Source organism: Mustela putorius, unplaced genomic scaffold (assembly GCF_011764305.1).
Source record: "Mustela putorius furo isolate JIRA1106 unplaced genomic scaffold, ASM1176430v1.1 tig00003853_pilon_pilon_pilon, whole genome shotgun sequence".
In the NCBI taxonomy this organism is placed as follows: domain Eukaryota; kingdom Metazoa; phylum Chordata; class Mammalia; order Carnivora; family Mustelidae; genus Mustela; species Mustela putorius.
Window position 1 is genome coordinate 75,412,707 of NW_025422005.1, and position 14,276 is coordinate 75,426,982.

A 14,276-nucleotide genomic window follows, 5' to 3' on the forward strand; every position below is an offset into this window, starting at 1 on the left:
GGTGGTTTTCCTTCAGAGAAGAGGCTGGGAGGTCACCTCTACAGCAGTTTTCCCATAAGTAAGGGGCAGCATACAATTCAGGCAGAGGGGACAATCAGCAAGGTGGGTGTTGAGAACACGGAGTAACCAGTCATGAATATTTCAGACTGGAACCACAATAAGGGATCAACTCACACTGAAGTGCACAGCAGCCTTGCACAATTGCAGTCTGGATTTCTAGGTCAAGCTACTTTATTCCAAACACACGTGCAATGTCCTACTCATCCCATCCTCAGAATTCCCACCACTGAGCTCATCCTCGGGGGTTATTCTCAGAATTTTCTCCAGGCTCAGGAAAATTCATGTTAAACCTCTGAAAAGAGTAGATTGAAAAATGTCAGGAAAGCATGGTGAAGTGTTGGCCAAAAGTAAATATTCTTTATCAATATCAACATGTTCAGCCATATACAGCTGAACCAGGCAAACTTTCTGAGAATGCAAAACTGTGAATAACTTCTCATTTTTGCTCTTTTGACCTGACATCTCAGTAAAACTAACAAACTTAAACTATGATGCTGAGACAATATTTATTTCTTTATTTATTTATTTTGCTGTGACAATATTTAAAAGTAATATCCCAGTTTGGAATCTTAAAAATAGTCAAACTTTTTCAGACCCATGTATGATTCTCCTTTAACCCTGCAGGGCCCACCAACACTCCTCTTTAAGGTTCTGTATGCTAAGTGGATATACTTTCCGCACCCAGAAATACATACATATCTAAGATACTTACATATCTAAGAAAATGATTTACTATATTTATCTGTATATTTCCCACACCTCTGTCAGATCCTCAGTCTTTCTTTTATACTGTGTAGACATTCAAATGTTTAATTTAAAGAAAGAGGATTTTTCATTATAACAAATAATTTTTGAATACAGAATTGGAAAAGAACTGTTACTATTGGGTAATATTCTGTCTTCCATTAATCATAAAAATTTTGTCAAGATTCAGAAAAAATGAAACTCTTATCAAGACAGCCACATGGAACATAGCTCATGCTGATGCCACTCAGAGATGTGTGGGGTTTTTTGTTTTCACTTTTTTCTTTCAGATAATCAGCTCAGAGACACCCTGCCAACATTTTAGACTTCAATTAATTTGGCTGTGGAAACAATGATTAAGTTTTGTAGTTTGGGAATTTTGTTTTATTTTTGTTTTTTACTAAAATGAGTTAATCAGAAAGTCCCTCAGAGAATTTCAGATATCCCTATAATCTTGTAAGGATTTACATATTCTAAGTCATATTCTAAGACTCCACAGGTCCTGTTTTCAAAGAGATTACAATGTAATGGTAAAACCTGGTACAGACATAAAAACCTAAACAGTATTTTTCTCATTATAAGATCTACCCTGGGATGCCAATAGTTTCCAGTTAGTAAATACTTTCGCTTTGTTACGGTCCCATACCATGTGCAAAGTATTAAAGTTCTCCAGGATTAGGATTAGAGGTTATTCATCTTCCTCACACTATAATGTAAGCAGGAGCTTATGTGAAGCATCACAGGAGGAAGAAGAAACGAGAAGCATCCATTGGATGTTTCAGAGGAGGACTCCCAGAAGCAATATCACAAATTCAAAAGCCCACATTCTCTAGTGACAATAATAAATGTTGTCATCATGGAGGGTGACTTTGTTCATGAGAACTGGAGTAAAATAAACATATGTATAAACAACATATCTGAGATTAACCCAGAGCTAATGGAGTCTTTTTTTATTTTGAATTTTTTTATTTTTTATTAACATATAATGTATTATTAGCCCCAGGGGTACAGGTCTATGAATTGCTAGGTTTACACACTTCACAGCACTCACCATAGCACATACCCTTCCCAATGTCCATAACCCAACCACCTTCACCCTCCCCGCCCCCCAGCAACCCTCAGTTTGTTTTGTGAGATTAAGAGTCTTATGGTCCGTCTCCCTCCTGATCCTATCTTGTTTCATTTTTTCCTTCCCTACCCTCCAACCCCCCTTCCATTGACTCTCAAATTCTTCATATCAGGGAGATCATATGATAACTGTCTTTCTCTGATTAACTTATTTCGCTCAGGATAATACCCTCTAGTTCCATCCACATTATTGCAATGGCAAGATTTCATTTCTTTTGATGGCTGCATAGTATTCCATTGTAGATACATATACAATCTCTTCTTTATCCATTCATCTGTTGATGGACATCTAGGTTCTTTCCATAGTTTGGCTATTGTGGACACTTCTGTCAGAAACATTCGGGTGCACATGCCCCTTTGGGTCCCTACATTCGTATCTGTAGGATGAATACCCAGTAGTGCAATTGCTGGGTCATAAGGTGAGCTAATGGAGTCTTAATGAACTCCATGACTTTAACTTCTTGCGAATGGTACCTTGGGTTACCAAGCATGGAAGTCAGCTTTTAATTCATACCATAATTGGAATTGGAATCTTAACAGTTCATGTGGTTTATACTCTTTTATTTCATAGATGAAGGGACAGATTCCCAAGGAGGTTAAGTAACTACTCACAGGTAGTGATATTGCTGTGATAAAAGATGGATTATCTGACCATGGATTTGGAAGGAAAGAGAGAATTCCTTTCTAAACATTCAAAGATACATATGGGAAATTAGGTATTTTCAATTTTTAATCTCATGACTTTATAATCAATATTGCTTATAGCACTCACTTTTTTCCTTCTTTCATATTTAATTCTCTGTATTTTTTTAATCTTCTCCAGGTGGTAAACCATTTGAGGAGAAAACCTAGACCTAAATTGACTTAATAGATCTGTACATACAGTGTCTTGCATATAAACTCAGTAAATACTCTATGAATGACCAAAAGCAGAAATGATTTCAACCTTTCCTCCAAGGCTCAGGAAGAAGACTGCTGCCAACCCAGAATGGAATGGACAAAGAGAGAATAGAGCAGGGTGAGAAAGACAGCCTTCTTCTTATCCCCTTTCAAAGTAACTCAAATTGTAGTTCTAATCTGAACAGGCTTTGTAGGACACAATTTGGTCTCATATAACCCAGTCATGCCGGTTTCTTTACTCCCATTTATGCAAACCCATCAGATATACCCCCCCCCCCAAGTTGTGTGTTTTACCGTCTTCATTTTATTCCTTTGGGAGTTCCCTCTACAAACAATTTTTTTTAATGGGCATGTGATTGCCATAGCAACTCGGAGACATAAATGTTGCCTAATTGAATCATTGTGTTGAAGACGACAGTCTGTGCCAAAAGCCCGAGATAAATCTGGGGTGGGGATGAGAGTGGGGACTGAATTGAGGATGACAATATTAAGTGCCCGAATTCCTGGGTTTGCATTTTGTGTTTATTCTGTATGGTGCATGTTACTTTTCAAAGGCAGGGTCCCAACTGTAGAGTGGGTTAGTAGATGGGGCTGACCTGCAGTTTACTAGGAGTAAAACGCTGGTGAGGAGTAAAGCGTGGCCCCTCCACCATGTTGCCTCCCCGTCCTGAGGATAAGGACTTCTGAGACAGACGGGGGATACTGGAGGCCCAGAATCCTAACTGAAGCCGCTTGGTTTGGCACAGCTATAAACTCTTCCGCAGAAGGACTCGGCCCTGGGGCCTTCCTAAGCCCGTTGGGCAAAGAAAGGTAAGGGGACTTGTGTGTGTGAGAGGTAGGTGTCCACGTGCTGCACCTGAGCCTTCCCTCAGGGCCCAGCACACAGTCTGTAAATAACGAGTTACTCAGCGGTGCCCACGTGAAAGGGGGAGGGGGACGCAAAAATACAGTACTTCCAGAGTCTCTTGCCCGGTGCGCTGGCGGACGGCCCTAAGCCCCCGGCCCTCCCTTCTCTTGAATCCAGCCCCCGCGCTCTCCAGGCCCCCGCGAGTCGTGGAGCTGCGCACCGCTGCCCGCCGACCCCCGGCTGTGGCGAGCGGGCCGGGGCGGCCACATGGCGCGCTCCGGGTGACGGCAGCTGCGCTTTGTTTCCAACGGCGAGGGGTGAGTCACCGGCCCCCGCGCGCCCGAAGCTGGGCACACAGTCCGGCCCGGGCGGCTGCGAATTTCACAGCACGGGCAGCTACCGAAGCAGCCGCAGCCTCTTCCTCCTCTTCGTCCTCCGCCTCGGCCACGGCCGCCGTCGCCCCGCGGCCGCCGCCTCCGCCTCCGCCTCCCGCCTCCGCCCAGTCCCCTCCTCCTCCACACGCGAACTTAGTCAGCGGTTCGCGCCGCCGCGCCGCGATTGGCCGCCGGAACGCGCCGCGTCACAATGGAGCCGGTCGGAGGCGGCGAGCCCGGCAGCGCTGGGGCTTCCCGCTGAGCCCGCAGCAGCCGTCAGCCGAGAAAGTGCCGGCGCACAGCCGCCGCCGGCGCGCCCCGAGCGGCGCGGGGCGCACGCGGCGGGGAGCGCGGGCGCCCGGGGCCGGGGTCCCGCAGGTAGGTCGGAGCGGGGCGCCCCCGGCTCCCGGAGGAGGAGCCGCGCGGACCTCGCGGGTGGAGACGGAGGACGGGGTGAGGGGACGCAGCAGGTGGGGTTGGCCGAGCAGGTGCGGTTACCTGCCCGCGCCACACCTGCGAGCCGGGCCTGCAGGCAGGTGCCGCGGCCGCGGATGAGTGGCCGCTTCTCTGCCGTCTTGTCTCCGGGAGAGAGGGAGCGAAGCCCCAGAGAGGACCTCTCCTACGTGCTGGGGTCGTTCGGGGCAAGGAGACCGGGCGGCCGCGACAAGGCGGTCCCCGCTCCGCCGCAGGAGGCTCAGCGCTGCACCTGAGTGTGAGCCCTCGGCGGTGCGGGAGCAGGGTTCTGGTTTCCCAGGCTAGAGTGAGCAGACCTCTCCTGAGGGCGTCCGCCTTTGGTCGCTCTCCTTTGGCCCCTGCCCTTGCGCTGTTCTTTGACCAACTCCTTAGGTACTCCTTGTTCACCTGCAGTTTGATGGTGTTGGTGTTCGTTTGCTTGGGCGTGGGGGGTGGGGGGGCAACCATACCCACGTAGAGAAGCCCAAGAGTTTCCTTCTAGGTTACAGAGGAGCAGGTGCTGAGAGGTCAGAAGGCAGGAGGCTCGGTTGTTGGCTCATTACTCTGTGTCCCAACTGACTTCCCAAAGTCCATAGGTTGCCTTTAGTCAGATGACATTTGTGGAAGACTTTTCTTTGTAGTCAAAAAGGCGCTCTGCAACCCCCTTTCCCTTCCTGAGAAAAGGACGAACCTACATTTAAAAACAAAAACCTATGCCTGGACTTTCTTGAATGCATTTGCCTTGCCTAAAAACTGTTTTTAAAACTCCGAAAAAGATAGCGGTATGAAAATTTTAAATTGCAAATATGTAGCCAATTTGAAATAGTCAATTTGTTCCCTGCTTTCTAGAAGAAAATGAAATGGCATGTGTTTTTGTCAGACTGTTCTGTCTCTTAAACCTAAGTGTAGAGTTGACAGGCGCACAGAAGTCAAATGTAGTATAATTATTTAACGATTCCAATGTCGTTAATGTGTTCAGAATGCACCTCCTGAGAACCCAAAGTACTCCTTTGAGTTGTGGGTGCCAAGGTGACTTTCTTTTGCCCCTGACTTTTCTAGTCCGAAGCTCCACTCTTGAAGAGAATATAAAATGACAGCTAATCCCCCAAGTAATTGGGCCTGTGTGCTTTAAGAATATAAGCCTTAACGTGTCTGCTATTACTTTCAGTTCAGGTAAAGAAGGAGTCAAGCTTGTCACTGGTTGTACAGTTGAGTCATAGCACTTTTTCTTACACCTACTACCCCCTAAAACGTTTTTATGGTAGAAAAAAAAAATTCTACATGTATAAATAAATTTATTGTTCTTCAAAGCTTATTCTGTTTTTTCTTCAACATGTCCATCCTGACATGTATATTTTCAGATTTGGAGTAATTTCATTTGACTGCCTGTCCAGATTTGCTTTTCTAAGACCATTCCCCATTGCTGCTTCATTCTTCATAATCCTCAGAATGAAAGCACCAACAATTGATTAAAATGAAAAGTGCCCTAATCAATACAACTTGAAGAAGATACCAGATAGACTTCGTTTTTTTTTTTTTAGAGCAATTTTAGGTTCATAGCAAAATTGAAAGTAAAATGCAGAGGTTTTTCTTAAAGCTCCCTTGCCCTCCCCACCCCTGTATAGCCTGCCCCATTATCGACAACCCCTGCCAGAGTGGTACGTTCATTATAATCAGTGAGCTTCCACTGACGCATTGTTATCACCCAAAGTCCATAGTTTACATTAGGGTTCACTCTTGGTGGTATTCAAATATACAGTAACATGTATCCACCACTGTAATAATAGACTATGATACTATATCACAGTATCACTGCTCTAAAAATCCCTGTGCCCCACCTTTTCATTCCTCCCTCTCCCACTAATGACAACTGATCCTTTTATGGTCTCCATAGTTATGACTTTTCCAGACTATCACAGTTGGAATCATACAATCTGTAGCCTTTTCACGTTGGCTTCGTACACTTAGTATTATGCATTTAAGTTGTCTCCTGGTCATTTTATGGCTTTGTAGCTCACTTCTTCTTAGCACTGAATAACATTCCATTATCACTCCAAGTATTTTAAGACTATGGGTATTTTCTTTCAGTGGCCTGAAATTTGTGATGTTTTTATTGTTTTCTTGAGGCTGAAACAGGCAAATATTTTAATATTTTAAAGATTCTTGCTTTAGCCAATTTATTTGTAAACAACTGAAAAAAAAATCTCAAATCCTTCTTAATGGTATCTGCGTATTTTTATGTGCTTTTCTAGTTTTTTCTTTTACTGCCCATGCAAAAAAATAGCTTATTTAATCCTCAGTTTACTTTTGGTATCTCTCAAGTTGAATTTTCAAGTTTTACTTTTGTTTCTCCTTTCCTTCCCTCTTCTAGCATACACTGATAATATCAAATGAATGTATGCTAAAGCTGTCGTGTTACTCCAGACTTGGTGGAATGATTTGCTTTGCCTTCCACGTAGCATGTCCTTCCCTGTTCCCAGAATACTGGATGTTCCACAAACAGTTCAGACCTGTGGCCACTCAAAAAAAACCTGGAAGGTCCAGTTATAGCACAGAATTTTTTTTTAACCAGTTGTAAAATTCATTCTCATCTCTGTTGTGTATGTTTTCATTTTCCCGTCTTTTGTTTTATTGTTATCACCTGCTTTCATTTTATTTCCCATCTATATTTTCTACACTTCCTACATACCTTTATTGTGAGTTAGTTTTTTCCTGATGTTTAAGTTGTGTCTTTGCCAGACATAAATTATTTTTCCTCTTCTGAATCATGAAGATTGATTTCAAACAAAATGAGGCCTAACTCCAGTCACTGAATCTCTCTGCTAAGTTCTTATCACTGCTGTTCATTTAGAAATTGAGCAAAGGGTAATAATAAACTCCCTGTTCTGTGACTTCCTCTCATTTAGGATTCTACTCAATTGCGACAATTTAAATTCACTTCTTCAATGCTGTTGTGAACCTGTGTAAAGGAAATGAATAAAAATGAGTTGTCAGAGCTTCGTTCTTGACCTTTCCTTTTGCCTTTTGACCTTTATGCTGTCTTTGATACGGGTCACATGATTCTGCTTGTCACTTTGCAGACTGTGAGCTTCATCTCCTGCTTCTTCAATTTCAGAGTTCCTTGTAATTCTTCTTGTCTGTCTCTTCCTGTGGCCATTTCCAGGGCTCCATTCTCCAGTACTTAGCTCCTCAGCCAGCAGCATCTTTCTCAGAAACTACCAGCTATGTTGCTTCTATTTCTCTTCTATTTCCAGTTCTGTGCAGGTGACAGAGCTCTCCTCCTGCCCAGCTCTGATGGAAACTGAATTCTTTATTGTTGAGTAGCATATTCCTTTTGATCTCTTCTCAGGTGTGCAGATTTGAGAGCCTATTTGAACCTTCTTTTCTTCTGTCAAATTCCTTTTCAGCCTTTTTACACTGCCCCTTTTCCCCCAGTCTATCACAAATTATAAACAAGGGTTCTTTAGCTTCTACCTAAGAGTGTGGACTTTGCTGAAGGGCCTGATGAACCAGTTGCTGGATTAATTAAGATTAGCTGCCAGTCACACACCGCAAAAACAGTGGTTTAGACAAAGTGATGTTTGTTTCTCTTTCACACTAAAAAAGAAAGTTTATAAAGAGACCATCCAGGGCTGGTATAATGGTTTTACAGTCTTCTGAGACCTAGACTGGTTCCACCTTAAAGATCTGCCACACATCAGAAGAGACTCAACCTCACGGTCCTCAATGGGGCTCAGCCATCACGCGTGGGTTCCAAGTAGTAGAAAAGCGGAGAGAAGGAAGGTAGGGGGAAAGGGAGAAAGGCAAGAGACCACGGTCTCTTATGGAAATTTCCCAGAGGGCGTCATACTCTCCGTGCTCTATCTCATCGACCAGAACTTAGCCGTGTGACCTCACCTAGCTAGAATAGAGACTGGAGACTATTGTCCTTATTCCCAACAACCTTGTGCCCCACTGAAATGTTGAAGGTTCACATCCTTAGGAAGGAGGGAAGGAACACTGTGGTAGCCAAAATCCACAGTTATTCTACACCCCTGTTTTCTTGACTCTTATTACCCATTTTACGAGATTCTTAGGATTGAAGGAAATAGTAACATTAAAGCATCTAATACAGTATCTGGCATAAAACAAGCTTTCAGTAGATGACAGTTCATGTTTCTCCTTATTCCTTTGTCATAAATTGTCTGGTTTCCCTGCTACCACATCATTGGCCTCCAGATCCTTTTTTTTTTTTCTTTTTAATACTTCAATATTTGCCCCAGTTGGTAGTATCAGACTTACATAGTCTTGTATCTTTCCACAGGAGGATGCAATGCTTTATTTCTAAATGTCAGCATTTACTTCCTAGTTTAATGTGTGGCTTAGATTAAAAACCTAGCTCTTGTAATTGAACAGACCTGCATGTGAATCCTGGTTCTGCTGCTTACTCAGTATGCACCCCTCCCCTCTTGTACCCTCCATTTCCTCATCTGCAAACTGGGGGCAAGAATCAGACAGGAGGATTAAAGTAGAGTGCCTACTAAACTGCCCGATGAAGTAAATGGTAACTTTGTTTAAAATTGGGAGCTAATCTGAGTGAATCTTTCCAAGAATTATTCTTATCCCTTTAAACAAAAGGTTTTAAAAATTGTTCATCTTCATACATATCTAAATAAGCATTGTTAAATTATTACACTTTTTGAGAGTCGTCTCCCAAACCAGTTTAAACCCAACTAGCAGTAGAGTCTTTCACTGTATTTTTTTGATTAAAAGCAGAACAGTTTAGCCTTAACCTCCTTCAACCTTGATTTGAATGATTTTTGGCTGATCTGCTCTCAGAAGGTGAAACATTTCCACCAGTGAGTGTATGTCATAGTATTCTTTAAGCATCTATTTAGTAACAACTACTGACACTGTGCCAGGTTCTGGGGACAGAAGAAAAACAAAAATGTACATGGTCCCTGCCTCATGGAGGTTGCGGGTTACTGGGGGAGACAGGTGAATTAACTGCTGCAATTAAATGAAAAATCGCCACTAAAAAATTTGTTCAGAAGGAGAGGGGTGCCTAGGTGATTCAGTCAGTTAAGGCTCTGCTTTCAGCTCAGGTCATGATCCCAGGATCCTGGGATCACGCCCCGCATTGGGCTCCCTGCTCTGAAGGGTGTCTGCTTCTCCCTCTCCCACCACTTCCTTTCCCCCTCTACTCAAACTCTCTCTCTCAAATAAATAAAATCTTAAAAAAAAAAAAAAGAAGAAGAAGAAGTAGTAGTAGTACAGGTGGTATAGAAGCACAAGTAAATGTCCTATGGTCCCAGGTTGAATGGTGACTTTAGGAAGAAAAAATTGTGCAGTGAGCTGAAGTAGATGGTATGGGAGTGGAGCTTGAAATGAGCTCAGACATGAAATGAGCCTGCCCCTTGGCATGGATTGTAATGTGTCCCAGGTTTCCAACACCATTCCAAAAAGGGTGTTTCATAATGCTTGCAGCCGTCTTTAAAGTAAGTGCATATAATCTATAACTTCTCAGTGTGATACTCTGAAAGGAGCTACATAATTCGGAAATAACTTAATTCTTTTATAATTTATTCATGCCACATTGGCAGACTTTAAGTACAGATACTTTTTTTGATACACCAAGCAGATGCGTCTGAGCAAGTTCAAGCTATAGAGTAGGCTCTTTCCAGAGAGGGTCATAGGGTTGATCGGCATCACCCTTGGCAAGTGGAATTTAAAGCCATTTGGCCAAATGAGGGCCATATGAAAGACTGCTGGCACAAGACCAGGTAGCCCATAAAGCAGCAGTGGAAAAGGACTACAGGATGGAAGGCACGGCCAGTGCAGAGAGCTGGCTGAGCTGCTGCGCCCGGGTGTCCTATGTGAGTGCCAGGAGGCAACCCCAACAACCCCTCCAAGGCTCTCAGGTGTACATAGGCAAGAACCCTGCTCGGCACATTGGCAGTGGAGTACCATTTTTCCTTGCCCGCCAGCTGAGCTACTGGGGGATCCTTTGGAGCAAATGTTGCCTTTCTGATCCCATTGAGAACCTTGGAGGGTGGGCGAGGAGGCTCTGCTTCCATGTAGTGTGCCAGGGTTTGACCAAGCCTTGGGGCAGAGCCCCCTGCCATTATACTGCAGATTGGTTCTTGTTCTGAGTGGATAAATATAACATGAATTCTGTTCATTTTAAGATTTTAAAGCTCATCCCTCTAGGCAAGACTAAATGAGTTTGTTTCTGGCCCTATTTCAGTGCCAAAATAGGCAGTCCTCACTGAGCAATGGCTTGTCTTCCAAAAGCATCTGTGAGTCATGACGCAGTTTCTCAGATGCCAGTGTTGTGCATGGAGGTTTGCAGGCTTCCCCAAGAGAGTTTATGCTATGCCACTGCTGTCCTAAGGGGCCACAAGTCTTTCACCTTCACCTTCCCAGGAATACCCTTGGAACCAGGATTGCCTCTCACTCCCCACTGCCCCACTATTTGGAATTCCTCCCTCAGTGGCACACCAACCTTGTTCCCACCTCAGGGACTTCTCAGTTGCTGTTCTCTGTCTGGAAATGCTCTTCCCTTATTAATTTACATAAATGCTGTTTTCTCCTGAATGAAAGGTCATCTCAAATGGGACTTGAGAGATGCTTTCCCTGACCACCTCAGATGAAGTACCCATATCCCCCACACCTGCCCTATCATAGGTCTTTCAGATCTTAGTTTATTGGTTGTTTGCTGATTTGTCTTCTACTCCCCTTGCACCCAACAGAATATAAGTTCTGTTGAACGGATGGGTCTTGTCTCCCTTGTTTACCGACTCTTGAGCTGGCTATGTAGTAACCTTCCCAAACTGTTGCATATGAGATTGGGCAAAAAAATTTACCCTTTTGAGCAGAGATTGCAGATAATACCTGTGCTGCCTGCCTCATAGAACAAATGAGGGACTGGAGTTAGTGTACTGAAGATATTTTGTTTCCCCAAAACTTGATAATTTGTCTTTAGAGCCCATACTTTTGTAAATAGCAATACTACTTACCCAATTACATAAACCATAAAAACCTAGACGCCCTTCTGGGCTTTTCCTTACCTCATTCCCCCCAACCACTCCTTGTACATTTGTAACCAATTTGTCCAGGGACCACGTCCTTCAGGTTTTTCCATCTGCACCCTTCCTCCAGAGTCTTTTCCAGGATAAATGCTAATGGTCTTCCAGCTCATAGTTCAGTTTGTAGTCTTCTGTACCCTCCACCGCCGCCCCCCCAATTTGTTGTCCACACTGCAGGGAAGTAATCATTCTGAAAGGCAAATCTCTTACCATGACTGCCCAGTTCAATAATCCTTTAATGACTTGCTTTGCCACAGGATCAAATCCAAACGCCTCGGTGAACCATATAATCAAATCCTCTTTTGTCTGCTTCCACAACTTTTCAGCTTCACCTCCTGCCACCCCGTCATTTCTAAATCACCAGTGTATGCGCCATGGAGAGTGTGCATGGTCACACCCCCCTACCAGCCATCCTAGACTCTTAGCAGTAGAGGAAGAAGGCATGAGGTAGTCAGATGGCTGTACTCCTGGGGTTGTTCCTTCCCTCTCTACCTGGGACGTTGGTATCCTCTGTCAATCACCTGCCCATCTTTCGAGGATCAGTTCAAAGACCATTGCAGACACACTTCCTCTGCCTACCACCCACGAGAGTGCCACAGTCCCTACTCTTGCTGGCTCTGAGTTTGGCACACCTATCGTAATACCTATGCCAGGGAGCACCTCTGTCACCTCCTAGATGCTCTTGTAAGGATTATTTTATTTCTCTCCAGGGTTTCCTGGGCCAGGCATTGTACTTGGAATGTACATGAATAAATGCAAAAGAATTAGGAATGAAACTCTACATACTTATTATGGATTTGTTCTGGTAACATACTTTTGACTGGTATTTGACCAAAACTTGAAAGCTCTCCTTGAAGGTTAGAAATACGAAGGGATATTGCATATATGCTATTAATAGATATCATTTAAATGACCAAAATATTTTGTCAGTGAACGGTGTTTATTGAATATTTACTGTGTTCAGAGTTATGGTTTTGCAGAGGGTGCCTCTGACAGATTCCGCACTTTTCTGAAATAGTCCTGGCTCTTGGCTTAGAGGTAGTTTAGAGTAGTATCTCTGATATATTTTTATCTTCTAGTACCCCTTAAAGAATTTGAAAAACTGTGAGGTCTCCCCAATACACTTTAAAAGTTAATATCTAGGAGCACCTGGCTGGTTCAGTTGGTTAAGCATCTGGCTTTGCTCAGGTCATGATCTCAGGGTCCTGAGATTAGGCCCTGAGACTGGCTTCCCAGACTCAGCAGGGAGTGGCTTGTCTCTCTCTTACTGCCCCTCCCCCTGCCTCTGTGCACTCTCTCGCGCACTCTCTCTCTCTCTTTCAAATAAATAAGTAAAATCTTTAAAACTAAATAAAAATGAATATCTAAAGTTTTTTTATCATGATTTTAAATAGTTCTGGAAGATGACATTTCTGATATTATAAATATTGATTTCTTTAGAAAACACTTTTTGTGATGTACCTCATGGAAACGAAATTAAACACCAAAGTAATTTCATGCCTATTATAACATCCTCTAATATGAACAAGCTCTTTGAGAAGTCAGGAATTTTGTATAGTATTTCCCTTATGGAACTCATTTCATCTCTCTTTTCCTATAAAACTTAAGCCCAATGTTATGTTCTTATGTTTAAAAATCTTCCATTGATTACCTTTTCAAACTCTTGTGAGACACACACATTTACATCTATCTTTTTTTAAATGTTCTTTTGACAACAAGGCTCTGTTTAATAAAATCTATTTCGGATTAAATTGTGATTTTTACTAGTACACAACTGATCGGAACAACAGGTATATTAGAATTTTGATTAATTGTTTTTAGATATAGGCAAACGTTTGTGAGAAAAATCACCCCTCAGAATTCATGGGGCTTAAAAATCATTTATTTATGCATAAATAGTACTTATTGCTAGAGTAAAATAGCCTTTATTATCAAACCAAGTGTTCCTTTATTTAATGTAGTGTTCAAGAAATCTTGCTATATAAATAAGTATATGGGGATGAAGGCAATGTAACTCTACCATTTTTTTTTAGAGGGGAAGAGGGGCAGAAGAGGAGGAGGAGATCTTAAGGAAGCCCCACACCCAGCGCGGAGCTGGATGCAGGGCTTGGTCTCACAACCCCTAAGCCGAATCAAGATCATGACCTAAGCCGAAATAAAAAATTGGATGTTTGACTGACTGAGCCAGGCCCCCGACTCTATTTTTAAATTCCTGAGTTATGTATCAAAAGTTAGCTAGTGTCTGATCCCAAAAATGATTTTCAGTTTTCCTATTCTATTGTATTCTATTCAGTTTTCTATTCTCTGTTGATTAGGTCTTGCTCTAGCATTTGAAGCAAAAAAATGGAAACTTTCCTCTGACTCCAAAAAGATTTGTTTCTCAGTCATGAAAACCACTTACTTTCACTGCATCTATAACCTTTACAGGTATTTCAAAATGGCCCTCTGCTTGGGGCTTGAAGATTTTTACATCCCAAGGTAGAGCACTATAAGCAGACTCCTGAAAAGTGAGGTATATGCCTTCCTTCCAGAAAGGGGGAAAAGATAAATGTGAAAAGAGAAAAGGAGATGGCTAGAAAAAATCAAGATGACATCTGGTGTTTTGAGGCAGATACTTTTAGACATGAATTAATTGATAATCTACAAATAGATTCCACCAGAGTACCCCTCTCTTCAAAAAAAAAAAAAAAGACCCCCAAACCT

General features: G+C 42.9%; 1 protein-coding gene across 2 annotated transcripts in view; it reads left to right on the forward strand.

Annotated features, from left to right (window-relative positions):
* Nucleotides 1-4,308: 4,308 nt before the first annotated feature.
* Nucleotides 4,309-14,276, forward strand: part of LRRC8B (leucine rich repeat containing 8 VRAC subunit B) — a 66,572-nt gene continuing 56,604 nt past the window's right edge. For both annotated transcript variants that reach the window (XM_045064823.1, XM_045064822.1), the window contains exon 1: nucleotides 4,309-4,431. The gene's annotated coding sequence lies outside the window, so the exon portion shown is untranslated. The remainder of the gene's footprint in view (nucleotides 4,432-14,276) is intronic.